Source organism: Equus caballus, chromosome 21, assembly GCF_041296265.1.
Source record: "Equus caballus isolate H_3958 breed thoroughbred chromosome 21, TB-T2T, whole genome shotgun sequence".
Taxonomy (NCBI): Eukaryota; Metazoa; Chordata; class Mammalia; order Perissodactyla; family Equidae; genus Equus; species Equus caballus.
Window position 1 is genome coordinate 30258939 of NC_091704.1, and position 14112 is coordinate 30273050.

The 14112-nt window shown below is 40.1% G+C and overlaps 1 protein-coding gene across 8 annotated transcripts in view; it reads right to left on the reverse strand.

Annotated features, from left to right (window-relative positions):
• GPBP1 (GC-rich promoter binding protein 1) overlaps positions 1-13708 on the reverse strand; it is a 93930-nt gene extending 80222 nt beyond the window's left edge. For 2 of the 8 annotated variants that reach the window (XM_070246821.1, XM_070246817.1), the window contains exons 1-2: positions 13149-13686; positions 10674-11640 (exon numbers count right to left, since the gene is read on the reverse strand). The gene's annotated coding sequence lies outside the window, so the exon portion shown is untranslated. Of the gene's footprint in view, positions 1-10673; positions 11641-12859 lie in introns of all 8 variants that reach the window. The other 6 variants (XM_070246818.1, XM_001495419.7, XM_023625646.2 and 3 more) reach the window with 6 other exon arrangements.
• Positions 13709-14112: the final 404 nt, after the last annotated feature.

Below are 14112 nucleotides of genomic sequence, written 5' to 3' on the forward strand. Positions count from 1 at the left end.
GCCACGATTCAAATTTAAGGACTCTATTTACTCTATATTCACAGAACTGCAGAGCAAACTATAGAAGTTCAGGAATCTTACGTTTTTGCCTTGTTTGCTACTACATGCCTAGCACCAACGAAAGTGCAGGCACATGGTAAGCACTCAAACATCTGCTGAGGCAATGAACAACTTCTCTAGCACAGAGTAGGACTCAAGAGACAAGAATCCCAAATCCACTGTTAAGTCAATGTTTTACAGCAAATAAGTTGACATGGTTGTATCCTGCTTTCTCATTTCCAATACAGAAATGTTGTCATTTATTTTCCAAGTATTCTCAAGTATAAATTAGATAATATCTAACATTTCAAGCCACTCAAAAGATTGCTCTATGAATTCAAGATGGCATTATTTTGTCCATAAAACCATTTGTCCATTACTATGCCCATAAAAACATTTCCCCATTTTAATTCAAATTTCTGATAAAAGATTTTAGAAAACAAAAGAAGACGTCAATCAGCTTTTAAAATAAAACAAAGAAAAAGTCAAATGCTATCATTTGTTATTTATGAACTGTTGTTTTGTGGAATTGACATAATACGTAGACATCAATGAAGAGTCCACAGAGACAGTTCCACACATATATGGTCAAGTGATTTTCAACAAAAGTATTTCAAAGTGATTCAATGGGAAACAAAGTCATTCAAAAAATGGAACTTAGGGGCTGGCTTGGTGCTGCAGCAGTTAAGCACACACGTTCCACTTCGGCGGCCCGGGGTTCGCTGCTTTGAATCCCAGGTGGGACATGGTACCGCTTGGCAAGCTATGCTGTGGTAGGCATCCCACATATAAAGTAGAGGAGGATAGGCACGGATTTTAGCTCAGGGCCAGTCTTCCTCAGTAAAAAGAGGAGGACTGGCAGCACATGTTAGCTCAGGGCTAATCTTCCTCAAAAAAAAAAAAAAAAAAAAAAAAGGAACTTGGGACAAGTGGACATCTACACCACCGCCCCCCAAAATGAACCTCAAACCTCTCCTCACACTACATGCAAAAATATCATTAAAAATAGATCACAGACCTAAAAATATGAGGTAAACTACAAAATTTCTAGAAGCAAGCAGGAAAAAGTCTCATGACCTTGGTTTAGGCCAAGACTTCTTAAGACTTCTTGTGTAAACTGTGTAATTTGTGTAAAATAAAAGCACAAAGCAAGAAAGAAAAAATTAACCAATTTTACTTCAAAATTTAAAAATGTCTGTTCTTCAACTCAAAACAAGTTACTGTTGATAAAATGAAAACACTCTTTTATTTACTCTTAGACATTTAGCCCCGTTATTTCCCCTGCCCTCTATCACCCCAGGGCCAAGTACCTGGCAGCGAAAGACCACTCCTATTAGCCCAGAACCTATCAATAATATTCCAGCTATCCAATCCTAAACTCGTCTACCCTGCCTTGTCCATTCCTCCCGTCCTCCTCCTCCAAAGCACAATAAAGGCAAAGTGTTCTCCTCAAAAAAAAAAAAAAAAAAAGTGAAAATGAAAACAAACCATAGATTGGGAAAAATTATTTGCAAAACACATATCTGATACACTTCTATCCAAAATATATAAAGAATTCTTACAACTCAGTAAGACAATCTCATTTTTTTTAAATGGGCAAAAGATTTGAACATACTTCACTAAAGCACATAAAAAGATGTTGAGCATCATCAGGGAAACACAAATTAAAACTACAGTGCAAATTCAAACTATACATCACTATAATGGTTAAAATTAAAAGACCAACAACATCAACTACTGGCAAGAAATAACTAGAACTATATAACATACATTGCTGGTGGGACACAAAATGGTTCAGCACTTTGGAAAACAGTTCAGCAGGTTTTTAGCAAATTTAAATACACACAATGCATACGACCCTGCAATGCCATTGCTAGGTAACTTTCCCAAGAGAAATAAAAACATAGTCCACACCAAGTCCTGTACTGAAATGTTCACAGACGCTTTATTCATAGTAGGCAAATAGTGGAAATAACCCAAATGTCTAGTAACCAGAGAAGGGATAAACAATTGTGGTATATGCAGACAACAGAAGACTTATCAATAAAAAAAAGATGAATTATAATCCATGCAACAACATGCATGAAAGCAGCCAGAAACAAAGTCTACACACTGTTTGATTCCCTTTATATGATGTTCTGGAAAACAATACACAATACTAAAAACAAGAAACAGATTCGTAGTTACCAGGGACTAGGGGTGAGGAGAGGGGACTGTCTGTAAAGGACCAGGTAACTTTCTGGGTTGATGACAATGTTCTATATTTTCACTGTGGTGGGATTACACAACTGATCTGTCAAAATCTTAAAACTGTAGACAAAGAGTAAACTTATTCTACATAAATTATACCTGAATAAACCTAATTTAAAAATGAGTTCATACCCCATTTAAAAAATTAGCTGGCAGACATTCGTTTATAAAGATCAACTCTTAAAAATGTTAATTTTTTACTGTAAAAACATCGGATTAATACTGTTTCCCCTATATTACCCTAACCTTAGACTTATTTTCTCTAGTCTGAGGATTTAAATTAATGCTACAATTTTTCCTCTACAACAAGGACCAAGTCCACTAATCCAACTGGACGATTTTTCCCACTCAATTTACGTGAAGGGAAACTAATAATTACTTTTTTGATTACTTCTAGAAATACCATGTCACTATACCATAGAATAGCTTTAATGTTGTCTAATTGTCCATTCAACTACACTAGCAGGAAATATTAGGAAAATAAAGGAAACATACTCTAATCACTGTATTAACCACCTGGAGGGACTTTTCTTCCTTAAAGGACAGAAGTTCTTAAGGACACTAGATCTTTATTTAAGAGGGGCAAATGCAAATGACCTGTAGAGGGTGTTTTGGAAATGGGAGTGGGAGGTGTTTGTTTTCCAGAATGGTCACACCTGTGCTATTACTACATATTGAAATACATTATTACAAATGTCTTTCCTTTTATTTAACTTTTTTATTACAGCTGTATTTTATTGTGATCTTACATGCATAGGATGTTTTTTTCTTAGGATAGTAAAGGGGACTTTAAAAGGTATTTGTTATAAAAGGTGTACAGAACTGACTGAATTCTGTACCCACTGCTCTAGAGTTGAGCTGTCCAATATGGCAACTAATAGACACATATTGTTACTTAAACTTAAACTAAAATCAGGGGGAGAGATGAAGGCAAAAGTGGTGATTATGCATATATGTGTGGTGATGGATGGTAATTAGTCTTCAGGTGGTGAACATGACATAATCTACACAGAAATCAAAATATATAACTAGGTACACTTGAAATTTATAGAACATTATAAACCAATGTTACCACAGTAAAAAAGTAACTTTTTTTTTTAAGATTTTTTTTCCTTTTTCTCCCCAAAGCCCCCCAGTACATAGTTGTATATTCTTCGTTGTGGATCCCTCTAGTTGTGGCATGTGGGACGCTGCCTCAGTGTGGTTTGACGAGCAGTGCCATGTCCGTGCCCAGGATTCGAACCAACGAAACACTGGGCCGCCTGCAGCGGAGTGCGCGAACTTACCCACTCGGCCACGGGGCCAGCCCCAGTAATTTTTTTTTTTTTTGAGGAAGCTTAGCCCTGAGCTAACAGCTGCTGCTAATCCTTTTTTGTTTGTTTGTTTGTTTTTCCCTGAGGACTAGCCCTGAGCTAACACCCGTGCCCATCTTCCTCTACTTTATATGTGGGATGCCTACCAGAGCATGGCTTGCCAAGCAGTGCCATGTCCGCACCCGGGATCTGAACTTGTGAACACCAGGCTGCCGAGGCGGAACATGCAAACTTAACTGCTGCACCACCGGGCCGGCCCCAAAATAATTTTTTTTAAAGAATAAAATTACCCTTCAGGGGGAAATAAAACCACTATGAGATACCACTACAGACTCATCAGAAAGGCAAAAATGAAAATAAAAATACCAAGTAATGGAAAGGATATGGAGAAACCAGAACTCTCAGAGACCACTGTTGGGTGTATAAATTGGTTCCGATAACTTTGGAAAACTATTTGGCAGTACCTAAAACTTAACTATGCATACCCTATGACCCTCTAATTCCACTCCCCCAGGTAGTTGCTCAACAGAAACGTAAGGATATGTTCACCACCATAATTACTAGAATTTTCATAAACCATACTATTCTTAAGAGCCCCAACCATAAATTTCCCTAAACGTCCATTAACCAAAAATTGATAAATAAATGTTGGGATATCTGCATTATGGAATATTATATGGCAAGGAAAATGAATGTTCTATTCTACAACTATGCAACAATATGGGTGAATCTCATAAATATAATGTTGAGCAGAAGAAGCTGGGCAAAAATAATACCTATTATATGATTCCATTTACATGAAGTACAAATACAGGTACAACTACTCTATGCTGTTAGAAGTCAGGATAGTGGTGACCCTAGAGAGTGGCCAGTGACCGGACAGGAGGCACGAGGGGATCCCTATAATACTGGTGTCTTCTGTGTCTTGATCTGGGTGCTGGTTATATAGATGTGTTCAGTTTGTCAAAAATCTACTGACTGGGGGCCAGCCCGGTGGCGCGGCAGTTAAGTTCGCACGTTCTGCTTCTCCGCAGCCCGGGGCTCACCAGTTCGGATCCTGGGTGTGGACATGGCACTGCTTGGCAAGCCATGCTGTGGTGGGCGTCCCATATATAAAGTAGAGGAAGATGGGCATGGATGTTAGCTCAGGGCCAGTCTTCCTCAGCAAAAAGAGGAGGACTGGCAGCAGTTAGCTCAGGGCTAATCTTCCTCAAAAAAAAAAAAAAATCTACTGACTGCATATTTATGATATATGCACTTTTGAGTAGGTATATAATTCAGTAAATATCTTTTTAAATAAAATTCTGTGACCTTAAAAAAATTAAATTAAATTAAACAAAATTCAGTTCCTCACCTGGACTAGCTGCATTTTAAATGTTCAGTAAGGACATATGGCTAGTGACTACCATATCGAACAGGGTAGACATAGAACACTTCCATCACTTCACAAAGTTCTACTGGACAGCACTGCTCTAGAATAAGACCAACTGCTTAGAACACTAAGGAAGTTAACTATAAAAGACTACAGATAAAGAGAATTCAAATTCTCGCTCCATCACTTACTCAGGACTTGGATAAAATATTGAATCCCAGACTAAGTTTCCTACAACATTAAATGGAAACAGCACTTATTTCACAGGGCAAACATTATATAAACATTAGTTACGAAGTAATTCAAAAAGAAAATATTCCTTACTAAGAACAAACCCATGTGAAGAGCATATTATAAACAAATCACAATTGCATCATATTAAGAAAATAAAATTTAGTTGCTAAGGATAAAATAAATATCTTCCAAGTTCCTGAAACAGAATATTTTACTTTCCTTATATTGTCACCTTAAAAATGTTACCTATGAGCCAGAATGATTGGGAATCTAAGCTCTGGATAAAAAACCTACAGGTTCAGAAAAACCACTTATTGGTTGTGTGACATTGGCAAGCAACTTAAAATCTCCGTGCCTTCATTTCACATCTGTAAAATGAGGACAACAATAGGACCTTCCCACACTCAATGTCTATGACGATTAAATCAGTTAATACACTTAAAAGGCTTAGAACATTGCCTGGAAGATGGTAGGCATTGATAAATATAAATTATTAAAATCTATTCATTATGATAAGTGTTGAGATCCAGAAGATATAAAGAACTCCTATGACTCAACAACAAAAACAATCTGATTAAAAAATGAGCAAAGAACTTAGACATTTCTCCAAAGAAGATATACAAACAGCCAATAAACAAAGAACATGACATTACTAATCACATCACCAATCATTAGGGAAATGGAAATCAAAACCACAATGAGATACCACTTCATACCCATTACAACAGCTATTACCAAAAACACAAAAAGTAACAAATGTTGGGAAGGATGTGGACAAATTGGAACCCTTCTACACTGCTGGTAGGAAAGAAAAATGGTGCAGCCACTATGGAAAACAGTATGGAGGTTCCTCAAAGAATTAAAAGTGGAATTACCATATGATCCAGCAATCCCACTTCTGGGTACACACCCAAAAGAATTATAAATAGGGATTCAAACATATTTGTACACCCATGTTCACAGCAGCATTATTCACAATAGCCAAAAGGTGGAAGCAACCTAAGTGTCCATCGACAGATAAATGGATAAACAAATGTGGTATGTACATACAATGGAATATTATTCTGCTGTAAAAGAAATTAATTCTGATTCTGACACATGCTACAACTCCGATGAACCTCAAAGACATTATGCTAAGTAAAATAAGCCAGTCACAAAAGGACAAATACTGCACAATTCCACTCATATTAAGTACCTAGAGTAGTCATATTCATAGAAACACAAAGTAGAACGGTGATTGCCAGGGGCTGGGGGAGAAGAGAAAATGAGGAGTTAATGCTTAACAGGTACATGGAGTTTCAGTTTGGGAAAATGAAAAAAGTTCCAGAGATGGATGGTGGAGTTGGTTGCACAACAAGGTGAATGTACTCAATGTCACTCAACTGTACACTCAAAAATGACTAAAATAGTAAATGTTATGTTTATTTTACCACAATAAAAAAAAGTTTCCTCATTACACTGATTGGGAGATTATTGTGAAGGGGGGAAAAAAAACTTATCTCCCTATATCATACAGTGGATAGAAAAGTAAAAAGACTTAAATCCCCTAAATTTGTATAAATTTAGAAAATGCTTTCTTCTCCAAAATTATAACACCCCAACCTCCTATTTGTGGGGCGAAGACTTTGGCTAATTATGTTGACAAGTACTGTTGTGAAGGATTACCTCCTATTGTAGTTTTTAAACATGTCCACAAATTCTTTTCACAAAAAGGGAAGCCTAATTCCTCTCCCCTTGATTGTGGGCTAGACTTCTAAGAAAAGAAAGAGGCAGAACTGACTTCTGAGAATAGGTCATAAAAGGCACTTCACTTCTACCTCTCTCTTCTCAGATCACTTGCTCTGGGAGATTCAGCTGCCATGTTGTAAAGAAATTCAAGCAGCAGCTCAATGGAGAGGTCCACATATGGCAAGAACTGAATCCTCCAGACAGGACCCAGCATCAACCTGCCAGCCCAATGAGGACACCATCTTGGAGGGAGAGCCTCCAACCCCAGTCAAGCCTTCAAATGACTGCAGCCCTGGTCAACATCTTGACTAAGATTTTATTAAAGACCTTGAAGGAGCCAGAACCACTCAGCTAAACTGCTCCCAAATTTCTAACCTACAGAAACCATGTGAGAGAGTAAATATTTACTATTTTGTTTAAAAAAACTCACTCATTAAGTTATAGTTATGTCCACTGAAAAGGAAACTAATGTCTTTTTACTAGTATGCATATGTAATAAAGATGACTATTCCTAAAAATTTTTAAGAATTTTTTAAAATGCATTTGCAAGTTATGACTTTTAAAGGAAACACAACCTATTTAACTAGGATTTTAGAACTCTTGTTCTTGCTAAAAATAAAAAAAAAATGAATGGGAAAAACTTTTAAATATGGTTTTAAAAAATATAATCTGAAAACTGAATTAAAGGGCAGAAAATGAAAGACCAAAAATATTGCACTCACCAAGACGTGAACATGAAGATGACTCAAAAACAAGAAACTGAGTGGGATATCTTGTATAAAAAGATGCAGAAACTAGCAATTACTTGAAGGGATATAGACCAAAAAGCCTGTAACTATTCTGCTGGGTGGGGCAACTGACAAAAAGGGAAAAAGCAAGCAGGTAAAAGTGAAAAAGAGACCCAATCACAAAAGGTTTGTCAGTAACTCTAACATTTTGTTTCTCAGGAGGGTCCTGTTCAAAGTGTAGGCCTGCTCCCCATAAAAATACATAAGCATCCCCAAAATTATCAATTTTGGAAAATTCTCAAACCACTCTCTCCCATACCCACCCACGCAGCCAAAAACAATTCATGTTAGGAACTCCTGACACATAAACCATTTGGGGGGGGGGGGACATCTTTCTCCAACCTGCTCTCCTTAAATATACCAAACACAAGACCCTAAGGGCTGCTTAAACAACAAAACCAAGAGCTGTACTTTAGGTAGATCTCTCTGGCCACAGGAGAGATTATGGGGAGAAGAAAAGGGAACCAAAGGTGAAGAGAGGAGTTAGCAAATTACTTCCCTTAGTCAAGGACCAAGCTAGGATAATAAATCAAACTGGAAATGGGAAGGCAGGACATGAATGAGATGCAAGTGATGCCATTAACAGAAACAAAAGAGAGAATAAATAATTTTGGAGACTATGATAAATCCTGGTTTGACATGTAAAATCTATTGAGCAGAATCTTAAAATATAGGAATTAGAATAAAACTTTACATCTATACAACACTTCACAATTAACAAAAAGCCTTCATATACATTATCTGCATCAGTTTTATGAAGAAACTAAGGCCAAAAGAGGTTGGATGAATATACAAGGGTCACGTAGGCCCTTTCCTAGATATTCCAAATCCTAAAGCAAAAATCTCCTTTCTAACTCACAACCATTATTTTTTTCCTACATCACTACCCTTACCTGGATCTAAATTCTTATCTAAACACTTTTAGGAAAAATTACACTTGGGGATGGCCCGGTGGCACAGCGGTTAAGTTTGCACGTTCCACTTCAGCGGCCCAGGGTTCACCACTTCAGATCCTGGGTGCTGACCTACACACCACTTGTCAAGCCATGCTGTCAAGTGGAGGAAGTTGGGTACGGATGTTAGCTCCAGGCAAGTCTTCCTTACCAAAAAAGAGGAGGATTGGCGGCAGATGCTAGCTCAGGGCTAATCTTCCTCAAAAAAACAAAAAATAAAAAAATAAAAATTACACAGAAAAGGTAACTAGGTCAAAAATAATTAGATAATCTGGTCTTGGTTTAGGTTCTGTCCTCGCTTGTTACTTTTACTTTCAGAGGTTCCCATCCTTATTCCCTTCTGTAAATCTTTAAATATTGTAAATATTTATCAAAACGTTCAAGTAAGTAAATTTGTCCTTGAACAACTGCTGGAAGCAAAGTTCACAAATGTTAGAGTATTCAAGGATTAAAGTTAATTGTTAAGATCCCTGATCTCTGGGGTAATCTTTATCCTGATACTACTGCTTGGGTAACAACATCAATAGGAGAAATTTAAAATAAAATAATCACAGACTATATATGTTATGTGATTCTATGAATAAAGGTCATTCATTTCCAGTTCAACTTCTTAATCACATTTAACAGGCATATTCTTAGAAAATGCTCAAAAAATAACTTGAAAAGCCATTAAATTGAGGAATGGATAAAATACAGGCTCTCAAAAGGAAAGAGGGGTACAATGTTCTCACTACATTTTTACATAAATCAAGAGATAAATTCAATTGCAAGTACTACACACAGCTCTAACAGAGAAAACACAACCAAGTCTATTTTAACAGAGAAGAATTATTGAACTCTAATCTCAATTTAGGTCAGAAAATAAACACTACATACGCATATCTAAATACCTACATTCTTTTGGACTCTACTACCTCTTCTGTTCTAAGTGAGATAAGAGGATTCAACAGTACAGCAAAAAAAGTTTTGTTTCCAAGTAAATGAGCAACTGACACATTATTAGGCCATCTTGGCAAAGTGTTCAAAAATTACAACCTTTTATCTCAGAAAGATAATTAAATGAAATAAACTCTAATTTTAGCTACACTGATCTGCTAATATTAACTGCTTAAAAAATTTTAGTAAATTTATTAAAAATAAACACTCCTAATGAATGCCTATGATTCACTGAAAGACGAAATGTAATAACTAATGGTGATTAAAAACACCATCAATCTGAAAAATAAAAATATTATTAAAATATAATTCTCTCATTTGTCAAAAGAATTTCTGTCACAACAGTTAATATTTACAACTTTTTTAAAAAAGCTGTATAAACTTAAGCCAGCATAACCTTCCTAGGAGAAAAAAAGTATACTCATTTTTTTAAGTTAAAGATTCTTAATCCATCTTGCTCAGTTCCTCTTAGTTTCTGTTCCTAGTAATGACGTGACTCTTGGAACTGAGATCTTAAGGAATAATTCAAAATGCAAAGCCACTTCAACAAATTGTTTGAAAAGTTTAATTTCTATCATGGATTAAAATGTTAGGAACAGTTATGCCTTAAAACAAACTACTTCATGAAATATCAGATTAAAAATCAAGGCCTACAATTTGTTTTAAAGAACTACCTAACTAGAAATGGGAACACTAAACTGCATTTAGAACACAGTCTAAACTCACATTTAGAAAGTAAACCAGCTATCGAGACGTGAAACATTTGTTGGGTTTTCTCCTACATTTCTACCAATCTATGAATCCAATATGCCTAAGGTGAACACTGACCACACAGATTTTGTTTTTTACTTTAGGAGCACAAAAACTTAAAATGTGGACTCTTAGATCTGAAATATTCTTAAATCTTAACATTTTCTGCATTTCAATTTACATAATAGTTATTTTCAGACTGTCCAGGAAACCGAAGCCAAGGAATATTATTGCAAGAAACTGAAAAGCTATACCACAGGATAAACTTGACTCTCATTACAGTTTGCAAATGAACATTTGATTTGCTCACCATATAGTACTTACAAATTCCAACAGGACTGCACAGGAAGGCGTTGGGTTTTTCTCCGTAACCTTTATGTTTTCCAGTTTGTTTTTTTATTTTGTATCCTCTGAAATAATATCCAAGTTCTTTGAAGATACTTAACCTACGACTATTTGACATAGAGTTACTTCAAGTCAGCTACCCATACTTCTGTTTTAAAGTTTTCATATGGCTATCTCCAGAATTAGCCAAGTTCCTTGGATTTGAGATTATAAAGTCTTCTTTATTATTCCATGTACTTTCACTGTTGCACTTATCCACTCCAGATGAAATATCCAATTTATGAGGCAAAAAGCAAAAACAAAAAGAAAATTTCACATCTGAAGAGCATTCCTAAACATCAGCATATAGAGACATAGCTATCTCAATACTACCATGCTGCTGGGAAACTGCAACATCTTAAATTTCCACGTAAATAAAAGATTAAAGGAAAAAAACTCTGTATTCTTTCAGTGTCTTCATTTAGAAAAGCTGTCCCATTGTGACATGAAAAGGGATGAGGTCAAAAATTCCTAAAACTTTCAATAAAGGTAAAAATAAACTGCCATGAAACTTCAGCAATATTTAAACAGTAATTTGAAACTGCTGAAACTACTCAGTACACAAATCAAACATATCTTACAGTTTTGGCTGAAGAACACCAACAACGGGGAGGGGGTTGGGGGGAAGGCAAAAAATACCAGCTGAAATACTTTGAGTTATATAATCCGTTTGAACCAAAATACTGAAGAAATGCCTGGGTCTCTTTGTAAGTAGCTTGTAGAACTGTTCACTACTATCAATTCACTTCAGAGATGATTCTTGCCAATTTTAATAAACTTCTGGGGCAAAATTATCCAAAAACATTGTAATTCCAAAATGGCCACTTGAAATATCCGGGGCCTTTTTACACAAAACCTAGAAGATGATCTTCATATCTGAGTAATTCAATCACCTGTAAAAGTTATAAAAAAAAAAAAAAACTTAAATTACACAGTGAGTTTTAATTTTGAGCTAAAAATTAATCCCCATCTTAAAGAGTCAACCTCTGGAGAAAAATTCACTTCTATACAATCCTACGAGGGTCTGGAAAAAGGCTATGCCCAAACAAGCACCCCAAAAAGTCTACTGTTTCAAAAGGACTTCAGAGTAGATAGAGAAAAAAAGGTGGGAGATGATGCTGTGGAGGGCAAACACTGATTTCAACTGGGAAGGGGGTGCAGATACAACACAGGTGGGTTATATAAGCAAACCTTCCCATACCTTTCGAATAAATATTAAAACTATGAAACTGGCACACAATCTTTTAAGAGATGGCTATTTTCTACTTAATGTACCAAAGGAGAAAGAATGGACAGCTGTGGTGCCAACAAGCATTAATAAATGACGCTCTCTCCAAATTAGAACGTGTAAAAGCAGCACCACATTCTCCCCACGAAGGGTGGAAAGGTAGGTGGAAGAGAAGTGGGGCCAGAACATTCCTTAAACTCGCCGGAGGGTGAGACTTGCCCGGCTCCGGAGGGCAGCAGTGGGATAAAGGTGTCGGTTCCCATTTGCCTGAATTAAGAAAACAGGTTTCTCCCGACACTGAGGGGGTGGAAGGTGCCGGCCCTTCTCGTGAAGCACGTCCAGAGGGGCTCTCTCCGCAAACAGAACAGGTCCCCTCAGACCCCACAGGACTCACGGGGACCAGGGAGCACTCGACTCCGCGCACAGCCAGCGCCGCGGACCGGCGAGAGGCGGGGAGAGCGGGCGCGCAGCTCACGAAACCAGCGAAGGCCACAACTCGGCCTCGCCTCCCTCAGCCTCCGAGAGGCCGCGGTGCAAAAGGAGGCGGGTGTGTGCGAGGAGCCGGGGGAAGGAAGAGAGAGCCGGAGAGCGGCGGCCCCGCTCCCAGCCGCCGCCAAACACCTCCCCCCGGCCGCCCAGGCGAAACCACGCACCCCCTCCCCACAACCGCCGCCTCCGCTCGGCCGGGCCGAGGCAACACCACAGCGGCCTGCCCGCGCCGTCCTTCCCTCTGTCTCCCTGCTCTCCGACCCCCCACCCCGGTCCGCGGGCAGGCTCACACCTCGCGCCGCCAACGCCGCTCCCGACCCCTCAAACCCCAACGCCGACACGGGCGCCCCCCGCCTCCCTCGGACTCCGGCGCGGAGCACAGAGGCCGCTGTTACCTTCTGCCACACCAGAGGTGCCCCTGGCCTGGGGGTGCCACTGCGCTCGATCCCGGGAGGAGGTTTTCGGTACTTTGAATAATCCCCTTTTGCCGCTTTTCCCTCCCCCACAACCAGTCTCAGTCCCAAAATGGCGCCGACCCGATCCGCAATGTTCTGAGCCAAGTCTCGCGAGATCGTGGAAGGTGGCGAGGCGGGGAAAGAACTAGAGGGGTTGAGGAAAGGGAGGGGATAGGCGGGGCGAGGAGGAGGAGGGAGAAAGGGTGTGGAAGAAGCGGTGCGAACGAACCTACTGGGCGGGGCAGCAGGAGCCTCTCCACCAGAGAACCTTCTGGCCCAAGCAACCGCTTACGCCCCAGCCAAAGAAGCTCCGCCCCCTACGCCGGGCGGCTGGGGGTAGGAGAGAGGGCGTGGCTACGCCTTGGGGCGGGGCTTCGAGGAGGCCCCGGAGGCGGGGGCGGGCAGGGGGCGGTGGCTCCGCGCGGTGACGTCAGGAGCAGCTGGAGTCGGGGATTACCCCCTGCTGCTGACGTGGGGACGGTGAACAATCGGGAACGTTCGGTGGAAGGGGGAATTCCCCGCTGCTCCCCGAGGAGCCCCTTCTCCCCGCCGGCCCCCACCACCCCTCGGGGCCGTCCCGGAACCTGGGATGGTGGGGCCGCCGGGAGGGCGAGAGGGGAATGTTGCTCCTGGAGGCGGCCGCGCGGGTGAGTGGCGCGCGCCGCGGCGTCTTCCCCGGCTCGAAGCTGGGATGAGCTGCGGCGCGCGCCGCTCGCCGGGTACCGCGCTCGGCCCGGGCGGCTGGGAGATCACAGGCTCGGCTGTACACAGCCCTGCGCGGGCGGAGCTACGGACGTGCTGGCGCCGGGCTAATTGGACGCCCTGAAGCCAGGGATCCAGCTTCGTATGCAAATAGGAGAGTGTGTCGGCCCCAAATAATATATACGGGAGGCGGGTGGCTGAGTGGGCAACGTTCGCTGGTTGGGAACTAACCCCCAGGTTCTCAAAGGGTAAGAATGGCTGCTGGATGTAATCGTGCTGATTATCATTTTTTCTTTCTACTAAATCCACAGTAGGTGAGAATTATTTCAACAGTGTCTCGGTCCCACACAGCCCATGCAATTTATAGTAATGAAGTTTGTGGTAGTCACAGTTCTCTAATTGCGATACCTTTTCGCCTTATAACCGAAGGCTCAGTTTGAAACCTGTAAAGTGAACCTTCCAAGAGGAAGAAAAGTCACCTTACGTGTTTA